Raw genomic sequence first — 21,625 nt, forward strand, 5'->3', positions numbered from 1 at the left:
CATCCTTAGTCACTTTTATATGTAACTATCGTTTTCTCCTACTTTGTTACTGGTACTTTTTAAAAATGATCAATTATTGGGGTATGATTTACATATTAAAAATTCATTCATTAAAAAAATATAATGAGATAACATTAAAAAAAAAACTAACACCAAGGTGCTAGCAGGGAATAATTTACATACAATAAGACTCATTCACTTAAAAAAATAAGCACAATGAGATACCAACACATACCTAGTAGAATAGCTAAAATTTAAAAAAAAACAAAAACAACACCACCAGGATGCTGGCAAAGATGCTGAGCAACTGAAATTCTCATAAATTGCGGGTAGAAATAGAAAATGGTACCCACCCTGGAAAACAGCTTTGCATTTTCTTATAAAAAGTTAAACATAGGGCTTCCCTGGTGGCGCAGTGGTTGAGAGTCTGCCTGCCAATGCAGGGGACACGGGTTCGAGCCCTGGTCTGGGAGGATCCCACATGCCGCGGAGTGGCTGGGCCCGTGAGCCACAACTACTGAGCCTGCGCGTCTGGAGCCTGTACTCCGCAGCAAGAGAGGCCGCGATAGTGAGAGGCCTGCGCACCGCGATGAAGAGTGGCCCCCGCTTGCCGCAGCTAGAGGAAGCCCTCGAATGCAGAGTGGCCCCCGCTTGCCGCAGCTAGAGGAAGCCCTCGCACAGAAACGAAGACCCAACACAGTCAAAAATAAATATAAAAAATAAATAATAAATAAATTTAAAAAAAAAAAAAAAGTTAAACATACATTTACCATATGATCCATCAATCCTACCCCCAGATATTTACCCTAAGAAATGAAAACTTATCTTCAAACGAAAATCTGTAAACAAATATTTTTGGCAGCTTTATTTATAGTCACCCCAAACTGAAAACAGCCCAAGTGTTCTTCAACAAACAAATGGCACTACATTCACACCAAAAAATATTACTCAGCAATAAAAAGGGAAAAATTATTGATACATGCAACAATTTGGATGAATCTCAAAGGTATTATGCTATCTAAGTAAAAGAGCCAGACTCATAAGACTATATAGTGTATGATTACATTTCTATGACATTCTGGAAAAGGCGAACAAAACCTGTTATAAAAGCTATTATACCAATATTCCATTGCAGAAAGTTAGAGTAAGGCCCTCGCTCAAAAACTTAAATATGACACTAACAGCATTCACTGTTTCTAGAAAAAACAACAACCACCTTATGATAATGCCTGCATCTATCCGTTCAGTACTTTAGAGTTTATAAAGCACTTTCACAAATGTCATCTCACTTGAGTTATTACAAAATACCTCACAAGCAAAGAAAAAATACCCTCACAGCATTCCAGCAGCCATGTTCACAGGAAGCTGCAAACCCTAATGACCACTATGAGATAAGCCCTGAGCACAATTAAGTAGAGATTGGCAAACCCCAAGCTACATTTTCTTTCCTTCCCCTGAGTGACACTTAACCCAAAGGTAAAATTAAGTCAGTCCCAGATAGTACAACAGACCAGATTCAACGATAAGGCTGTGGTGTCCCCAAGCAGAAGCACCTCTGGAGGAAGAAAACGGAGAGGTGTATACAAGCATTTGCACACATTCGCATTCATTCCAACCCACAGCTGCTGAGAGGAAACAGCAGGCTGTCTCTTTTCTAAGGTCCATTTGATTCTGAAGATGTCTCCATAGAGAATGCTCCTCACAAAATAACAGTAACCTTTTTCTCCTATTCCCAATGCGACCCCTTCTTCCTTGGTACTGGGCCTTTGTTCCTCGCATCCCCTCTTTCTGGGATATGCTTTGATTAATACAACCCCACTTCCTCCACCACAAGGCAGAAATTTAAGCCCCACCCATCCTTAAGGACTAGCCCAAAACTTCCCCAATTGCCCAAGCATAAGTCATCACTCCCTGCTGATTTCCACTGCATGCTGCTGAGCTTTCTCTTACAGAATTGATCTCAATCTGCCTTATCTCATAGATGTCTGAGCATTTCCAGTCTTAAACACATCAAGAGCAAAGGCCTAGCCTTGTTCATCTGGGAGCCGCCACAATAGCTAGCAGTTCACCTTGCTGTTCAGTTGGCCCTTGGTATCCTCTGATGTGAACCCCACGGAAACAGAGGAGAGACTGTATTCACTGCACTAGGCCATTTTGTATAAGGGGCTTGAGCATCCAAGGATTTGGGTATCTGTGGGGGGTCCTGGAACCAATCCCTTGCAGATTTGAGGGACAACCATACACACAGTAAGCTCTCAGCACTTTCGCGGAACTGCATCTGTGTACGAGTGTGTCACATGATTCCAAAAAGCGCCAGATAAAAAGGATACACAGAGGTAGACCTGAAAAGCAAAATACTCAAAATAATAAAGCACAAATATTTTTTCCTGTATTAGTTGGGGGTCTCCAGAGAAAAGAAGCAATAAGATATATATATCTATAGGTATATTGATACATATACCTTTATAAGATATAGTATATATAAAATACATAGTATAATATAGAGAGAAGTAAAATAGTATGTTATATATCCATACATTATAAAGACATGCTATATATTATAAAATATACATTTATACATTTTATATTATATATAAATATATAACATACCTATACTTTTATTATATGTTTTATTATTTTTTAATACACACACACACACACACACACACACATTTTAAGGAACTGGCTCACAATTGTGAAGGCTGGCAGGCTGGAGACCCAGAGAAGAGATGATATTGAAGCTTGGGCTGGAAGGTAGTCTCGGGGGGGGCGGTGGGGAGCGGAATTCTCCTTTCTTAGGGGTAGAACAATCTTTTTTTTTCTTTTTTAACTTTTTATTTTATATTGGCGTATAGCCGATTAACAATGTTGTGATAGTTTCAGGTGCACAGCAAAGGAACTCAGCCATACAGATACATGTATCCATTCTCCCCACCAAACTCCCCTCCCATCCAGGCTGGAACATGACATTGAGCAGAGTTCCCTGTGCTATACAGTAGGTCTTTGTTGGTTATTAGGGGTAGATCAATCTTTTTCTATTAAGACCTTCAAATGGGCTTCCCTGGTGGCGCAGTGGTTAAGAATCCGCCTGCCAATGCAGGGGACATGGGTTTGAGCCCTCGTCTGGGACGATCCCACATGCCGTGGAGCAACTAAGTCCGTGCGCCACAACTACTGAGTCTGCGCTCTGGAGCCTGTGAGCCACAACTACTGAGCCCACGTGCCACAACTACTGAAGCCCGCGCGCCTGGAGCCCGTGCTCTGCAACAAGAGAAGCCACTGCAATGAGAGGCCCGTGCACTGCAACGAAGAGGAGCCCCCACTCACCACAACTAGGGAAAGTCTGCACACAGCAACGAAGACCCAATGCAGCCAAAAATAAATAAATAAAATAAATTTTAAAAAAAGACCTTCAAATGATTGGATAAGAGCCACCCACATGGTAATCCGCTTTACTCAGAGTCTACTGATTTACAGGTTAATCTCGTCTAAATAATACCTCCAAAGAAACACCTAGAATATAATGTTTGACCAAACGGCCAAACTGACACATAAAATTAACCATAGCATCTCCTTTTCTCTACACACTACTCCACACCTCTCTCCTGCCAGAACTTCCCCCCAGTGCTACCACTATAGTATGAGCCACGTCCTTTAAAAAGAAAGTTTTATCTAAGGCAAGCTATACAAGCTCAGGCTAAGTTCTAACTAAATGATAACATTCCAGAAGCCCAAGTGACACCATATAAACCAAACAAATTATCCAATGATGAAAATGTTCAAAAGCTCTTTTAAAGGTTGCTGATAAACCCAAATTGTATATAACAATTTAGATCGCAATATATGTTAATTTTGCTACATTGCAGCACATTAAAAAAAAAACACACACAGAAGAGTTCGTTTCAAAATAACCTTACTCCTAGAACACACCACGACATTCTCTTCCTATGCTGCTCTTTCTAAATAAGGTACAAGTGACCTCAACTGAAACTGAGATTTCCACATATCAACAAGAAACAGAAGAGAGAAAAACTGTTTCAAAGTGAACTGTATTAATAATCTTAAATGCTAAAATATTCTAATGCTCCAATAAAACAGAAAATTAGAAACTGTCAACTAAGAATTTTTATGCCTTTTTTCACAAATATCTTATGACACAGAGGCAGCACCTAGCAGACTCTTACTCTCTCCACCAAATTCTGAACTTTTAGCAAAGCACGCCCAGTCTTCAGTTAGTATTTCTCCTAATAGTAAGGAAGATCACATTCAAATTTATTAATTCAACATATATTCATTGAGTGCTTACTACGTGTGAGGTACTGTGGACAATGCAAAGATGTCTCCAGTGGAGAAGACTGGCAAAAGCATCATTTCAAAATAGTGCAGTGCATGAAACTGCTCTCATCACCCAAGGTCACTAAGAAGTTCTAGTAGGTACATTCAAGTCAGTGAGCATGTTCACTCCTCTTTGACCCGGCATCTCTGCACATGACGCTGAAGACCACTCTAAACAACTCTTTCTTCCTAAATCCACTCACTCTTCATCTTCTGGTTTTCCTCACGCCACTATTTTAGATCTCCACTTCCTCTGCCCAGTTCTATCTACAATATTGGTGGTTCCGTTAATCTGGTCTCATATTTCTGTCCTTCTCCCTTTATATACCCTCCTTAGGCAATCAATCTCATGCATCGCCTTGGCTTCAAGAAGCACCTGTTTGCTGACGACTTCTAAAATAAGTTTTTTAAAACATTGGTTTTATTTTTAAATTATTTTTTATTGTGGTATAAAACACATAATGTAAAATTCTTGTATTTTTTTAATCCAAGACCTCTTCTGAGAGCCAGAGCCACATATCCAACTGTCTACTAGGTAACTTGGATGGCACAAAAGTGCCTTGATTTTAACATGTTTAGAATTTAACTCCTCATCCTATCGACATGATTTGATCCGCGCCCCCCCGCTTTGTATTCTCTGGCACTAGGGATAGCATATCTTCTGCCAAGCAAGTACAAGCCAGAAATCTGGGCTGCAGCCTTTATTCCTTCCCACTTTCTCACTCCTTCATGCATTCAAGTTGTGAAGCCTTCAACTAGCTTTTAAATCCATCCCTCCTCCTCCATCTTTACTCTACTAGACCTTAGATTTGACACTTATCTATAGCTTAGGTTACAGTATCGGATTTCTAACTAATCTAATCTCTGGACTTTCCTTCCTTCAATTCTTTCCACAAATGGTAGCCTTAGTAATATTGCTAAAAGGCCATTCTGAAGGCACTTTTCTGCTAAACAATACTGCAGTGGCTCTCCACTGTCTTCAGTATAAAATCTAAACTCTTTGGAGTTATATATAAGCCTTTCAGGGAGGACCTGGTCACTTGCGAATTGTCATCACTCTTCACCCCCAGCACACAAACTGAGTTCCTTGCCCTAGTTCATGTTTTATCTCCCTTATATGGCTCCCTCAGCCCAGAATGACCCCTCCTTCCCCCACTTTGCCTAGTTAACTCCTACACATTGTCTAATAAAGTCTAAAATCAGTCTTTATCGCCTCTGAGAAGCTTTAAGGACACAAGCACATTAACTGGAGTGTACTGCGCTTGGGAGAAAAGCAAGGATCCCAGACACTGGAACAATAAACCACATACACCATCTAAACAGCTCACCAATACAACGGGAGGGACCAGTAGTTCTCAAAGCACATCTTCTCCCATACTGTTCGTATGTGTAGTGCATTCCATCACTAACTCTCAATACATGGAGAGGCTCTCTAGAAGGGAAGGGGAAGCTTAGATAGAGAAAATTAAAGGTATACGTGGTAGGGCAGGGGAGCAGAAAGGAAAGAAAGAGAACCAGCCACACAAACCCAAGTATATCTTACCAAACTTTTATGCTGAGAGTTGGCGGAGGCAAGGGGGTGAATAAAAATGAATTTACTAGAACCCAGTCTTCATACATATATAATAATTATGGGCACAAAGCTTTTACATGGAGTTTACAAACTGATGATAAGTTCTTAAAAAAATCACCAGTGGAAAATGCTTGCCATGGTCGTAAATTCAATGGCCTGCTTGAAGTACACTTACCATAATGGTAAGGCCATCAGCCCCAATGAGTTCATATACCAAGCACTAGCATAATCCAAAGGAGTAGAACATCCATGGAAAATATCCTGGCAGTCTGCATGATAAGTGAAGAAAAAGCAATTTATTAAGAACAATACGGTGGAACTGTTAACAGCAGAATGATGCCAGCAAATTTATTTCACTAGGTGAAATACGTATGAACACCTGCTGCCAGGTCAGACGCAAAAATATGCATTTGAAGAGGTTCTGGATCCTTTGAGAACCAGTTTTTTCTCAACCTACAGAGTGGCTAAACTGAAAAGAGCTGACAGATTTATGGTTGAGGTTTCACTCCACAAACAAACCTTTAGGTAGAACCAACGTTTCAGCTAAGGTCATAGTGTCCTTTTGCATCAAAGACAGTCCAAAGAAGAAACAGCTTGTAGCAGTTTATATAGGTAGACCATTCCAGTAATTCAGCAGATTGCCAGGTCTGTGACTTTAATGAGAACCTCAAGTGGAAAAAATCAGGAAATATAGGACCAGGGGGCCAGAAAGGGGGCTTTGTTTCTAATCTCCACTCTGCTAAAAGGTATAATGCTGAAAAAGTTACTTCACCTATCAGGAACTCCATTTCCTTATCTATAAAGTGTACTGAGGGTGGGAAGGGACAACTTAAAACATCTTGTAAGTTCCCTTGTGACTTTGAAACTATATGATTTGATCTACAGTGACTTCCCTGACAGATACACAGTGGGGTGGCACAGAAACAGGCAAATATGAAAATTATCAGCAAGGATGAGGAAGAGGCAGTAATGGCTGGTAGAAGGGAGTAAAAATTATATAGGGAAGGTGGATACACTGTCTGAGCAGCCAACTTAATGTTGTTAGTTAGGAAGCCATGACCATTGTTTTCCAAACACCCCTTCCCCCAACTTTCAGAATTACTTCCTCCATTCTTTTAAGACTTTCTTATGGTTAGAGGCATTTGGGGAATTGCAAATACTGTGGTTGCTACCCCCCAACAGATGGGGTTGAACTTCCATTCAATCTACTGTCATTTACACAGCCAGGTGTGTGAAGGGAGGATGCTATTGGGGGAGAAAAGAGAAAGAAGAAGCAGAGTAAATAGAGGCTTCTTCTCCTTCTGACCACATCATGATAAAAGTTTCAATTCATCAGGAAGGTAAAACAATCCTAAACTTTTATGCACTTAATACATAGCCTGAAAATATATAAAGCAAAACTAACTGAACAGCAGTAGGAAACTGAAAAATTCACCTATTACAATGGAATATTTTAAACCATCTCTCTCAGTAACTGACAGAACAAGCAGACAAAAATAACCTAGTAAGGTTATACATAATTTGAATAAAATTATCAAGTTTAATCTATTGGGCAGACATAGAACATTATTTCAGCAAATGGAGAGAACACCTTTTCACAACCACAGACACAACATTTGCAAAACTAGACCATGTACGGGCTATAAAGTAAGTCTCAACAAACATTCAAACGACTGAAATCAGAGTATATTCTCTAATAAATATGCAATTACGCTAAAAATCAGTAATAAGTGATAACCAAAAATATCTGTTTGAATATTAAGAAAAACTTCTAAACAACACATAGGGTCAAAGGAAAATAAAACAACAGAAGATCAAGAAAATTGAAAGCTGGTTTGTTGGGTTGTGGGGTTTTTTAGCCAAATAATAGTGACAAACTTCTGGCAAAAAGAGTGAGATAACATGAACATGTTAGGAATAAAAGCGAACATTACAAATGTTGCAGAGATTAAAAAGATAACAAGAAAGGTCATCAAGAAACAGATACTGATGAAATCACAAACTGATGAAATCTCTTTGGGGGCAATGTAGCAATATATAAATCAAAATGAAAAATTACACATACTTTTTTTTTTTAACATCTTTATTGGAGTATAATTGCTTTACAATGGTGTGTTACTTTCTGCTGTATAACAAAGTGAATCAGCTATACATATACATATATCCCCATATCTCCTCCCTCTTGCGTCTCCCTCCCACCCTCCCTATCCCACCCCTGTAGGTGGACACAAAGCACCGAGCTGATCTCCCTGTGCTATGCGGCTGCTTCCCACTAGCTATTTTACATTTGGTAGTATATATAAGTCCATGCCACTCTCTCACTTTGTCCCAGCTTACACTTCCCCCTCCCCGTGTCCTCAAGTCCATTCTTTACATCTCCGTCTTTATTCCTGTCCTGCTCCTAGGTTCTTCAGAGCCATTTTTTTTTTTTTTAGATTCCATACATATGTGTTAGCATATGGTATTTGTTTTTCTCTTTCTGACTTGCTTCACTCTGTATGACAGTCTCTAGATCCATCCACCTCACTACAAATAACTCAATTTCATTTCTTTTTATAGCTGAGTAATATTCCATTGTATATATGTGCCACATCTTCTTTATCCATTCATCTGTCGATGGACACTTAGGTTGTTTCCATGTCCTGGCTATTGTAAATAGAGCTGCAATGAACATTGTGGTACATGACTCTTCTTGAATTATGGTGTTCTCAGGGTATATACCCAGTAGTGGGATTGCTGGGTCATATGGTAGTTCTACTTTTAGTTTTTTAAGTAACCTCCATACTGTTCTCCATAGTGGCTGTATCAATTTACATTCCCACCAACAGTGCAAGAGGGTTCCCTTTTCTCCACACCCTCTCCAGCATTTATTGTTTCTAGATTTTTTTGATGATGGCCATTCTGATTGGTGTGAGGTGATACCTCATAGTAGTTTTGATTTGCATTTCTCTAATGATTAGTGAAGTTAAGCATTCTTTCATGTGTCTGTTGGCAATCTGTATATCTTCTTTGGAGAAATTTCTATTTAGGTCTTCTGCTCATTTTTGGATTGGGTTGTTTGCTTTTTGATATTGAGCTAAATGAGCTGCTTGTAAATTTTGGAGATTAATCCTTTCTCAGTTGCTTCATTTGCAAATATTTTCTCCCATTCTGAGGGTTGTCTTTTGGTCTTGTTTATGGTTTCCTTTGCTGTGCAAAAGCTTCTAAGTTTCATTAGGTCCCATTTGTTTATTTTTGTTTTTATTTCCATTTCTCTAGGAGCTGGGTCAAAAAGGATCTTGCTGTGATTTATGTCATAGAGTGTTCTGCCTATATTTTCCTCTAAGAGTTTTATAGTGTCTGGCCTTACAATTAGATCTTTAATCCATTTTGAGTTTATTTTTGTGTATGGTGTTAGGGAGTGTTCTAATTTCATTCTTTTACATGTAGCTGTCCAGTTTTCCCAGCACCACTTATTGAAGAGGCTGTCTTTTCTCCATTGTATATTCTTGCCTCCTTTGTCAAAAATAAGGTGACCATATGTGCATGGGTTTATCTCTGGGCTTTCTACCCTGTTCCATTGACCTATACTTTGGTTTCTGTGCCAGAACCATACAGTCTTGATGACTGTAGCTTTGTAGTATAGTCTGAAGTCTGGGAGCCTGATTCCTCCAGCTCCATTTTTCATTCTCAAGATTGCTTTGGCTATTTGGGGTCTTCTGTGTTTCCATACAAATGGTGAAATTTTTTGCTTTAATTCTGTGAAAAATGCCATTGGTAGTTTCATAGGGATTGCACTGAATCTGTAGATTGCTTTGGGTAGTAGAGTAATTTTCACAATGTTGATTCTTCCAATCCAAGAACATGGTATATCTCTCCATCTGTTTGTATCATCCTTAATTTCTTTCATCAGTGTCTTATAGTTTTCTGCATACAGGTCTTTTGACTCCTTAGGTAGGTTTATTCCTAGGTATTTTATTCTTTTTGTTGCAATGGTAAATGGGAGTATTTCCTTAATTTCTCCTTCACATTTTTAATCATTAGTGTATAGGAATGCAAGAGATTTCTGTGCATTAATTTTGCATCCTGAAACTTTACCCAATTCATTTATTAGCTCTAGTAGTTTTCTGGTAGCATCTTTAGGATTCTCTATGTATAGTATCACATCACCTGCAAACAGTGACAGCTTTACTTCTTCTTTTCCGATTTGGATTCCTTTTATTTCTTTTTCTTCTCTGATTGCTGTGGCTAAAATTTCCAAAACTATGTTGAATAATAGTGGTGAGAGTGGACAACCTTGCCTTGCTCCTGATCTTAGAGAAAATGGTTTCAGTTTTTCACCATTGAGAACAATGTTGGCTGTGGGTTTGTCATATATGGCCTTTATTATGTTGAGGAAAGTTCCCACTATGCCTACTTTCTGGAGTGTTTTTATCATAAATGGGTGTTGAACTTTGTTGAAAGCTTTTTCTGCATCTATTGAGATGATCATATGGTTTTTCTCCTTCAATTTGTTACTATGGTTTATCACATTGACTGATTTGCGTATACTGAAGAATCCTTGCATTCCTGGGATAAACCCCACTTGATCATGGTGTATGATCCTTTTAATGTGCTGTTGGATTCTGTGCGCTAGTATTTTGCTGAGGATTTTTGCATCTATGTTCATCAGTAATATTGGCCTGTAGTTTTCTTTCTTTGTGACATCTTTGTCTGGTTTTCATATCAGGGTGATGGTGGCCTCATAGAGTGAGTTTGGCAGTGTTCCTCCCTCTGCTATATTTTGGAAGAGTTTGAGAAGGATAGGTGTTAGCTCTTCTCTAAATGTTTGATAGAATTCACCTGTGAAGCCATCTGGTCCTGGGCTTTTGTTTGTTGGAAGATTTTTAATCACAGTCTCAATTTCAGTGCTTGTGATTGGTCTGTTCATATTTTCTATTTCTTCCTGGTTCAGTCTTGCAAGTTTGTGCTTTTCTAAGAATTTGTGCATTTCTTCCAGGTTGTCCATTTTATTGGCATATAGTTGCTTGTAGTAATCTCTCATGATCCTTTGTATTTCTGCAGTGTCAGTTGTTACTTCTCCTTTTTCATTTCTAATTCTACTGATTTGAGTCTTCCCCCTTTTTTTCTTGATGAGTCTGGCTAATGGTTTATCAATTTTGTTTATCTTTTCAAAGAACCAGCTTTTAGTTTTATTGATCTTTGCTATTCTTTCCTTCATTTCTTTTTCATTTATTTCTAATCTGATCTTTATGATTTCTTTCCTTCTGTTAACTTTGGGGTTTTTTTTCTTCTTCTTTCTCTAATTGCTTTAGGTGTAAGGCTAGGTTGTTTATTTGAGATGTTTCTTGTTTCTTGAAGCAGGATTGTATTGCTATAAACTTCCCTCTTAGAACTGCTTTTGTTGTATCCCATAGGTTTTGGGTCGTCGTGTTTTCATTGTCATTTGTTTCTAGGTAATTTTTGATTCCCTCTTTGATTTCTTCAGTGACCCCTTGGTTATTCAGTAGTGTATTGTTTAGCCTCCATGTGTATGTATTTTTTACAGATTTTTTCCTGTAATGGATATGTAGTCTCATAGCATTGTGGTCGGAAAAGATACTTGATACGATTTAAATTTTCTTAAATTTACCAAGGCTTGATTTGTGACCCAAGATATGATCTATCCTGGAGAATGTTCCATGAGCACTTGAGAAAACTGTGTATTCTGTTGTTTTTGGATGGAATGTCCTGCAGGTATCAATTAAGTCCATCCTGTTTAATGTATCATTTAAAGCTTGTGTTTCCTTATTTATTTTCATTTTGGATGATCTGTCCACTGGTGAACGTGGGGTGTTAAAAGTCCCCTACTATGATTGTGGTACTGTCGATTTCCCCTTTTACGGCTACTAGCATTTGCCTTTTGTACAGAGGTGCTCCTATGCTGGGTGCATAAATATTTACAACTGTTATATCTTCTTGGATTGATCCCTTGATCATTATGTAGTGTCCTTCTTTGTCCCTTGTAATAGTTTTTATTTTAAAGTCTATTTTGTCTGATATGAGAATTGTTACTCCAGCTTTCTTTTGATTTCCATTTGCATGGAATATCTTTTTCCATCTCCTCGCTTTCAGCCTGTATGTTTCCCTAGGTCTGAAGTGGGTCTCATGTGGACAGCATATATACGGGTCTTGTTTTTGTATCCATTCAGCCAGTCTATGTCTTTTGGTGGGAGCATTTAATCCTTTTACGTTTAAGGTAATTATCGATATGTATGCTCCTATTACCATTTTCTTAATTGTTTTGGGTTTGTTATTGTAGGTCTTTTCCTTCTCTTGTGTTTCCTGCCTAGAGAAGTTCCTTTAGCATTTGTTGCAAAGCTGGTTTGGTGGTGCTGAATTCTCTTAGCTTTTGCTTGTCTGTAAAGGTTTTAATTTCTCCGTTGAATCTGAGTGAGATCCTTGCTGGGCAGAGTAATCTTGGTTGTAGGTTTTTCCCTTTCATCACTTTAAATATATCTTGCCACTCCCTTCTGGCTAGCAGAGTTTCTGCTGAAAGATCAGCTGTTAACCTTATGGGGATTCTTTTGTATGTTATTTGTTGTTTTTCCCTTGCTGCTTTTAATATTTTTTCTTTGTATTTAATTTTTTATAGTTTGATTAATATGTGTCTTGGCATGTTTCTCCTTGGATTTATTCTGTATGGGACTCTCTGCACTTCCTGGACTTGATTGACTATTTCCTTTCCCATATTAGGGAAGTTTTCAACTATAATCTCTTCAAATATTTTCTCAGTCCCTTTCTTTTTCTCTTCTTCTTCTGGGACCCCTATTATTTGAATGTTGGTGCGTTTAATGTTGTCCCAGAGGTCTCTGAGACTGTCCTCAAGTCTTTTCATTCTTTTTCCTTTATTCTGCTCTGTGGTAGTTATTTCCACTATTTTATCTTCCAGGTCACTTATCCGTTCTTCTGCCTCAGTTATTCTGCTATTGATTACTTCTAGAGAATTTTTAATTTCATTTATTGTGTTGTTCATCATTGTTTGTTTGCTCTTTAGTTCTTCTAGATCCTTTTTAAACGTTTCTTATATTTTCTCCATTCTATTTCCAAGATTTTGGATCATCTTGACTATCATTACTCTGAATTCTTTTTCAGGTAGACTGCCTATTTCCTCTTCATTTGTTTGGTCTGGTGGGTTTTTACCTTGCTCCTTCATCTGCTGTGTGTTTCTCTGTCTTCTCATTTTGCTTAACTTACTGTGTTTGGGGTCTCCTTTTTGCAGACTGCAGGTTCGTAGTTCCCACTGTTTTTGGTGTCTGCCCCCAGTGGCTAAGGTTGGTTCAGTGGGGTGTGTAGGCTTCCTGGTGGAGGGGATTAGTGTTCTGGTGGGTGAGGCTGGATCTTGTCTTTCTGGTGGGCAGGGCCGCATCAGTGGTGTGTTTTGGGGTGTCTGTGACCTTATTTTGAATTTTATTTATTTATTTATTTATGGCTGTGTTGGGTCTTCGTTTCTGTGCGAGGCAAGCGGGGGCCACTCCTCATCGCAGTGCGCCGGCCTCTCACTATCGCGGCCTCTCTTGTTGCGGAGCACAGGCTCCAGACGCGCAGGCTCAGTAATTGTGGCTCATGGGCCTAGTTGCTCGCGGCATGTGGGATCTTCCCAGACTAGGGCTCGAACCCATGTCCCCTGAATTGGCAGGCAGATTCTCAACCACTGCGCCACCAGGGAAGCCCCAGTGACCTTATTTTGATTTTAGGCAGCCTCTCTGCTAATGCGTGTGGTTGTGTTCCTGTCTTGCTAGTTGTGTGGCATAGGGTGTCCAGCACTGTAGCTTGCTGGTCATTGAGTGGAGCTGGGTCTTAGCGTTGAGATGGAGATCTCTGAGAGAGCTTTCGCCATTTGATATTACATGGAGCTGGGAGGTCTCTGGCAGACCAATGTCCTGAACTCGGCTCTCCCACCTTAGAGGCACAGGCCTGACACCCGGCCAGAGCACCAAGACTCTATCAGCTACATGGCTCAGAGATGTGGCTAGATAAAACTGTACTTCCAGTTTTCTCCAAACAGTTTTGACCTATGCTTCCATCTCATGAATTCCAAGACAGTATTAAACTGATGCATATTTTCATAAATCCGGACCCTGGGGAACTCATCCTGCCATCAGATGCCCTTGCCATCTCCCCCACTAGACTCTCCAAGGGCAGCCTCCAGGTCTGATGGAAAACACAATGGCCCCAGTCTTAGGGAATCCAAGTTCAAGCCCCAGTTCATTCTAAGTAGTTTGTTACCTTTCTTGGGTCTCTCAACATCTCTAGGCTTCAGTTTCTTCTCCAAACTGAAAGGGTTGATATATACGGTCACATTCAACCCTGAATACTTTAGTATCCGAAGTTAAATTTTATCTATGTGGCCATCAATGGACCTTTCTACACCTTTATCAGTGGATCTCAACTGAGCAGGAAGGGAAGCTTTGCCCCTGCTATTATTTTCAAGCCATGCTCTCTAGCTCCCTTAAGAGGAATACAACAGAAAAGATAAAGTAAAATCACGGTAAGACACTAAAGTACTGAGGAAATTTACTGTTAAAGCAGAAAGCCTTTGAATCAATCAAATCTATATTTATTGTTTCAAGGCATGTAAAACAATAATGTGTGCTGATATTATACGTCTCCAAAGGATTTTAACAAGAGCTATGTGCTTGCTACTTAACTGATGCTGTAATAACATGCAAGTTTAATCACTACTTAAGCATTATAATCACATTACTTAATTCAGTATAACACTGAGTCCTGCATCCTGATTCCAAGATTTTATTCTCTGTGAAATCTATGTCATCTATACATCTCTCCACTTTTATTGCCCTTCTCTCAAACTGGTTTTTTTTTTTTTTTTAAGGTAAGTAAATTCTTAAAGGTATAACAGACTTTTGTCTGTGTGGTAAATGTTTCTTAGACTTAGCACTTTGCCTTACAAACTAAAGAGATTTTGCCTCTATAAAGATACCTTTAGGGCTTCCCTGGTGGTGCAGTGGTTGAGAATCTGCCTGCCAATGCAGGGGACACGGGTTCGAGCCCTGGTCTGGGAAGATCCCACATGCCACGGAGCGACTGGGCCCGTGAGCCACAACTACTGAGCCTGCGCGTCTGGAGCCTGTGCCCCGCAACGGGAGGGGCCGCGATAGTGAAAGGCCCGCGCACCGCGATGAAGAGCGGCCCCCGCACCGCGATGAAGAGTGGCCCCCACTTGCCGCAACTAGAGAAAGCCCTCACACGAAAGAAAAAAAAAAAAAAAAAAAAAGATACCTTTATATAATATTACTACCAAAGTAGCAAAGGTGGCATAAAAAGCCCTCCAGATTCTCTGTTATGCTAAGTCCCCAGTTGCAAGTTTTGAGATGTAATTAAACCTTAATAACTAACAAGAATTCAGAAAGGCCAAAAATAAGTCAAACTTCTGCTGCTGGAACAATAAAGTACATGTGCTTTTCCCTATTACTCCTACAAAGCACAGCTAAAAACCATTATATATAAAACATTATATATATGGACATTATATATAAAACAAATACAAGAAAACTCTAAAAGGTGGAGAGAAGAGGCAAACTGGCTAGGGATCTCAAGACTAAAGGAACAACACAGTAGTGAGTTCCCTGAGTTTTCTTTTGGCCTCATATATTCCAGACATGAAGCTGAAGAAGCTGGCAACCTCAAAATGAGAATGAGCTCAGAGAATAAAGAAGCCCTAAGAAAGGCCTGCTCTCTCTAGCCAAGGGACCAGGAAAGGGGCAGCTCAGCAGTACAGAACACTTATAGCCAATAACCGCTTTACTTCAGCCAAACACCACAGAAAAAAATGTGACTATACCCACATCACCAAAGGCTTAAGGGAGACTAAACTTGCACCCTCACCAGGTTGCAATGAGGCACACCTCTCCCTCCCGGCTGGGGTGGTATCAGAGGAGGACTTTCACCACTGCCCCGTGGTAATATGGCCGTCCCCCTTCGTGGTGTCAGTGGAAGCCATGTAGGGAGCAATACCAAGGCATTCCTACCCCTCTCAGTCAGGGAGGTATCACTGGAGGTCTAGCGGGGAACCAGTATTCCCACCCTCACCCATCAGTAATGAGGAACCACCCCCTCAAGTGTCAACAGAGATCAACTGGGGAACCTGGTCAACTAGACCCACCTGGCAGTAATGAGGCAGCATCCTCTCAACCCCTGACAGAGTGGAGTCAGAAGAAGCCAGCTAAAATAAAAAGTTTCAATAAGATCCAAAATCTCGTGACATAATGCCCAAAATGTCCAGGTCTCCATCAAAAAAGAATCACTTGTCATACCAACAATCAGAAAGGCTCAAGGTGCATGACAAAGGAATCAATAGAAGTCAACATGAAGATGACAGAGATGTTAAAATTATCTGACAAAGATATTTTTAAATTTATTTTTTGAATTAATTAATTAATTTACTTATTTTTGGTGGGTGGGCTTTCTCTAATTGCGGCAAGCGGGGGCTACTCTTTGTTGCGGTGCACGGGCTTCTCATTGCGGTGGCTTCTCTAGTTTACAGAGCACGGGCTCTAGGTGCGCAGGCTTCAGTGGTTGTGGCTCACGGGCTCTAGAGCGCAGGCTCAGTAGTTGTGGCGCATGGCCTTAGTTGCTCCGCGGCATGTGGGATCTTCCCGGACCAGGGCTTGAACCGGTGCCCCCTGCATTGGCAGTAGGATTCTTAACTACTGCACCACCATGGAAGCGCTGACAAAGATTTTAAAGCAGGCATCATAAAAATGCTGAAAGGAGCAATTATGAACATGCTTGAAACAAATGAAAAACTAGACAGCCTCAGCAAAGAAATAAAAAGACTCAGTAAAGAAACAGAAGATATAAAGAACCAAATGGAACTTTTAAAACTGAAAGGTACAATAACCAAAATAAAATACTCACTCCACAGACAGGCTCATCAGCAGAAGAGAAGGGACAGAGGAAACAATCAGTGAACTCAAAGATAGAAAAATGTCCAACCTGAACAACAGGGAGAGAAAAACAAGCAAAAAATGAACAGAGCAATCAGGGACTTGAGGGACTATAACAGGAGATCTCACACTCATGTCCTCAGGGTCCCAGGAGGAGAGAAAAAGGGGGTGTGACTAAAAACATACTCAAAGAAATAATGGTCAAGAACTTCCCAAATTTGGCAAAAGAAATAAAGCTACGGCTTCAAGAGGCTGTGTGAACCCCAAACAGGATAAATCTGAAGAAATCTAATCTAACATACGTCATAGTCAAACTTTTGACAAAGGAAGAAATCAGAGACAGAGAAATGACACCTTACCTATAGGGGAAAACAATTCACAGGACAGCAGATTTTTCATCAGAAACCATTTAGGCCATAAGGCAGGGGCACACAAGATTTTCCAAGTGCTGAAAGAAAGAACTGTCAACCCAGAATCCTATGTCCAGTGAAAATATCCTTCAGGAATGAAGGGGAAATCAAGACATTCTCAGATGAGGAAAACTAAGAATTGGTTGCCAGCAGACCTACTCTAAAAGAATGGCAAAAGGAAGGCCTCTAAACTGAAAGGAAATGATAAAAGAAGGAATCTTGTAACATGAGAAAGAAGAAAAGAACATGGTAAGAAAAGTATGGATAAATACAATAGATTTTCTTTCCTTCCTTCTCTTGAGTTGTCTAATTTATGTTTGTGGTGATGGAATAGTTCTATATCTTGATGTGGAGGTGGTTACATGAATCTATAATGTGATAAATGGTGTAGACCTATATGCATACATTGTACCAACGTCACTTGCTGGGCTTTGATAATGTACTACAGTTACATTGGGGAAAACTGAGTGAAGGGTACATGATACCTCTCTGTACTATATCTTTGCAAGTTCCTTCAGATCTGTAATTATTTCAAAGTTTTTTAAAAGTCTCATCAAAACCAAGCTATTTCCTAATACTGAGGTAATTTAAAACAAAGCCTATCAATGAGAGTCAAAGGCAAAGTCATTCATAGTCTGATGGCTATTTTTTGTCATTTTCTTTAATTATTTTTCCAAATAATTGACAACAATAACAAGTAATTTACCTGCTAAAAACGCCGCCTATTACTTGATAACTATTAAACTGCTGATGTTGTCATTTACCTTATTCTTTTGATATTTCTTCTTCTGGAGAGGTTTGCTTTAAATAAAATAGCTGGAAAAATAAATTGAAACTAACAGCCAAAGTTCTTTTGAAAATCAAATGACACTATATAAAATAACAACACTCAGCATTCATTGAATCTTGCGATATTCTAGGTACCGTGCTAAACACTCACATATGTTATTTTATTTAATTCCTATAAAATCCCTTGCTTTTTCCATTTGAGATGAGGCAACCATGACTCAATGAAATTAAGTAACTTGCTTAATTACACACAAATAGCAAGTGGCAGAGTCTGATTTTAAGCCAGGCTTAGAGCCTTAACACTGTTAACCACTACTATACTATTAAGTCCACAGTGTTCAAGTACTATGTTATGTAATAGATAGAAGGGATGTGTGCTGATGTCTAGTGAATGATTCCTATTAAATCACACATTGCTAATGATTTTAAGTATTTCAATTAGGATTTCAATCAGAAACTAAAAGAAATAAATGTTTTTCAATAGATTATAGCTAGGAAATCATAAGAACTGATTTTATGTCTTAAAGGTGATGTTCAATAGCATGACTTCCCTACAGGATTATGACAATAAGTCTTACAATGGTGTAAGATGCTGAAAACTAGTTGTTATAGATTTTCATGTTATACAGGCATAAGAAGTTTCTGATAGGCTAAAGATTACCAGATTTTCTAAGAGAGTAAGAGAAAAAAATCCACAGAAAAAATACACTTTTTTATTTGTTAAAATGCTCTTAATTTTCAAAAGCCAACATAAAGTTAACTTTAAATTATGTTGAAGTACAAAAATATTACAGAAAAGGCATTGACACCTTTAATTGTACACCATCTGAAACAAATATTTTTGGGGTAGGCTTCCTAAAATGTTTCACAAATATACCAGGCTCCAATCAACACCACTTAAGTGAACCTTCATTTAACTGGAAATTTCCCTGCAGCTCTTAAGAGAAAGATAAATGATCATAATGCAAACTATTCTTGTAATGGTCCTTTAAAAACAAGTATTCAATATATGTTTCTGAAGCTGTACACTTGGAGACTTTAAAAACCGTAAATTAAAGCCATTCACAGATCCCTTCCATATCCTTCCATATTCTGTATTGCCCTTAAAGAAATATATTCATCCCTGATGATACAAATGCTTCTCATTTTTAGATAAAGTTTAATTTAGTGTAGATCTCTGCTTACTGTTCTCTCTTTGCCCATGTTTTATACCAAAATACAACATTCTATTTTAGCTTCATAAAAAGCCATTTTTGAACAAAATGGCTCCCAAATGCATTGAGAGGGTTTATGCCACCTCATGTTTTTTTGCCTGACTGGCAAAATAGCAAGCCCCGATGCAGCAGCTGCTACCATGTTCTCAGTTACTTCAGGAATTTTTACAGTTTATTGGCGTAACGTGAGAGTTTATACAATTATCTACAGTATGTCATGACTAATACATACACATTACTAATATTACAAGCTTGCTGCTTGGGCTTACTTTTTCCATTAAGAAAAACACTGACATTGTTATGTTAATTATCATGGAAATCTATGGTGTATCATGTTTTCGCCTTTGAGCAAAAACATTAGAATCCATTAAGTTCAGATTTTTTAATTGGCATACTAGACAACGTGCCAGTTTCATGACCCATTTTGGCCTTCAACCCAGTCCACCCATCAGTGAAATAAAACAAGGAAAAATCATTTTCATGATATCACTCACCTACTGAAAAACTGCCAGTGGTTTCCCTCCGCAGCCTAGTATTCAAGTCTCTCCATTTTCTGGCTCCATTTTTCTGCCTTCTCTCTTACTGCTAAATATCAATCAGCTGAACAGATCCCAACAGTCATCTGTACATCCTTATCTTTGAACTCTTACTTATACATTCCCTTCACCTGGAATGCCCTCTCATAGCAAAACTTTACCAGCCATCAAGGTTCACCTCAAAGCTTGATTGAACCTACCTTGATTAGTCCCACTGTGTCTATTCCTTTGGCACATTTTTTCTCAATTCCCTTTTACATGCCTGTACATATCATCTATCCAAAGATACTGCAAGTTCCTTGAATACAGAGGCTCTTGATCAAGTAATTTAACTTCTCCCTCTCCATTAGATTATATATCTTTTTAAAATTAGAAGGGTTGGATTAAATGATCCCTAGGGGTCCTTCTGGGTCTAAAATTTTATACATCTATTTATTGCTCGTCCTATAACGTGTATATCGTAGTCATCTGATAAATATTTTGAGCTGTCTATCTGACTTTATCAATGCCTATTATAAAATTACCCCGTCACGGCTATTGGAAAATATTCTAAGTATTGCAATTTCTAGATGGCAATTAGGAAGAGCTTCCAGCTTAATCAAGCAGCCATAATTAGTAAGCTAAATACTCATTCAGTCATTTTCTCATTCAACCAATATTAATGAAACATCAGGGACAGGTATCATGCTCTGACGTAGAGATGAGAGACCTGGCCCCTGCCCTCAAGGAACTCGCAATCCAGTGGGAGACACAGAGAAGTCAAAGCACTATTTACAATAAAGATTGCTAAAGAGAGGCACAAACAATACCATAGAAACATATGGAAGAAACAGCTAGCAGTGGCTGTGAGGTAGAGGAAGCTCAAGGAAATGTTCCCAGGACAGGCGACAACTAAAGTGAACCCTGATGGAACCAAACAGTCAGCATTTCAGGGAGAGTACCAAGCACAAAAGTGTGGGGATAAGAGAACATGGCAAGCTGGAGGAAGCGCAATTTTGAATGCAACTTTAGGTTAGGAAGGGTGAAAGAGAAGCTAGAGGGACAGGCAGGAGTCAAAAGTAAGACGGACTTGTATGTAATGCTGACAAGTTTGGATTTTTGTCCTTAAGCAAATGGGTAGTCGATGTTATGGAAATAATATCTCCAGATAAGTCATGAAATTGACCGAAGATTCAAGTTTTATGTTAGAAACAGTGTACAGCAGAGACTGTTAGTTGTCCCCCAATATCTGTGCTTCCCTTCTTATACAGTAATAATAATTTTAGCTGGGCACATGGCCACATAGCTAAGGACCACATTTTCCAGCCTCCCTTGTAGCTAGGTGACACCATATGACTAAGTGCTGGCCAATGGGACATGTGCAGAAGTGATGTAGGAAACTGCCAAGATATACCCTTACATAGAAGGAGTGTCTTTTCTCCCGCCCCTTTTCCCAGCCCTTCTGTCGGAATGAGAATGTAATACTGAGTTACAGCAGCCATCTAGGATCACAAGATGGAAGCTGCTTGTTAAGGTGGCAGAGCAACAAGACAGAAGGAGCCTGGGTACCTGATAATTGAGTAGCTGCCATCCGACCCTGAACTGCCTAGTTGGACTGTTATGTGAGAAAGAAATATCTTGTTTAAGGCACTAGATTTGGGAGTCTCTGTTAAAGCAGCTTAACTTGTATCCACATGAATATACAGTGGAATTTAAAATTGGATCTAATAATATATATGTATGTGTGTGTGTGTGTGTGTGTGTGTGTGTGTAACTGAATCACGTTGCTGTATACCAGAAACTAATACAACATTGTAAATCAACGAGACTTCAATAAAAAATAAATTTAAAAAAATAAAAT

At 39.1% G+C, this 21,625-nt stretch overlaps 1 protein-coding gene across 7 annotated transcripts in view; it reads right to left on the minus strand.

Moving 5' to 3' along the window:
* KLHL13 (kelch like family member 13) overlaps positions 1–21,625 on the minus strand; it is a 185,314-nt gene that overhangs the window by 148,449 nt on the left and 15,240 nt on the right. Inside the window, exon 1 of one of the 7 annotated variants that reach the window (XM_007178370.2) lies at positions 16,808–16,825. The exons of the other annotated variants lie outside the window; for them this stretch is intronic. The gene's annotated coding sequence lies outside the window, so the exon portion shown is untranslated. Of the gene's footprint in view, positions 1–16,807; positions 16,826–21,625 lie in introns of those variants that run through there. 7 annotated transcript variants of the gene reach the window in all.

The sequence above is a fragment of the Balaenoptera acutorostrata genome, chromosome X (genome assembly GCF_949987535.1).
Source record: "Balaenoptera acutorostrata chromosome X, mBalAcu1.1, whole genome shotgun sequence".
Taxonomy (NCBI): domain Eukaryota; kingdom Metazoa; phylum Chordata; class Mammalia; order Artiodactyla; family Balaenopteridae; genus Balaenoptera; species Balaenoptera acutorostrata.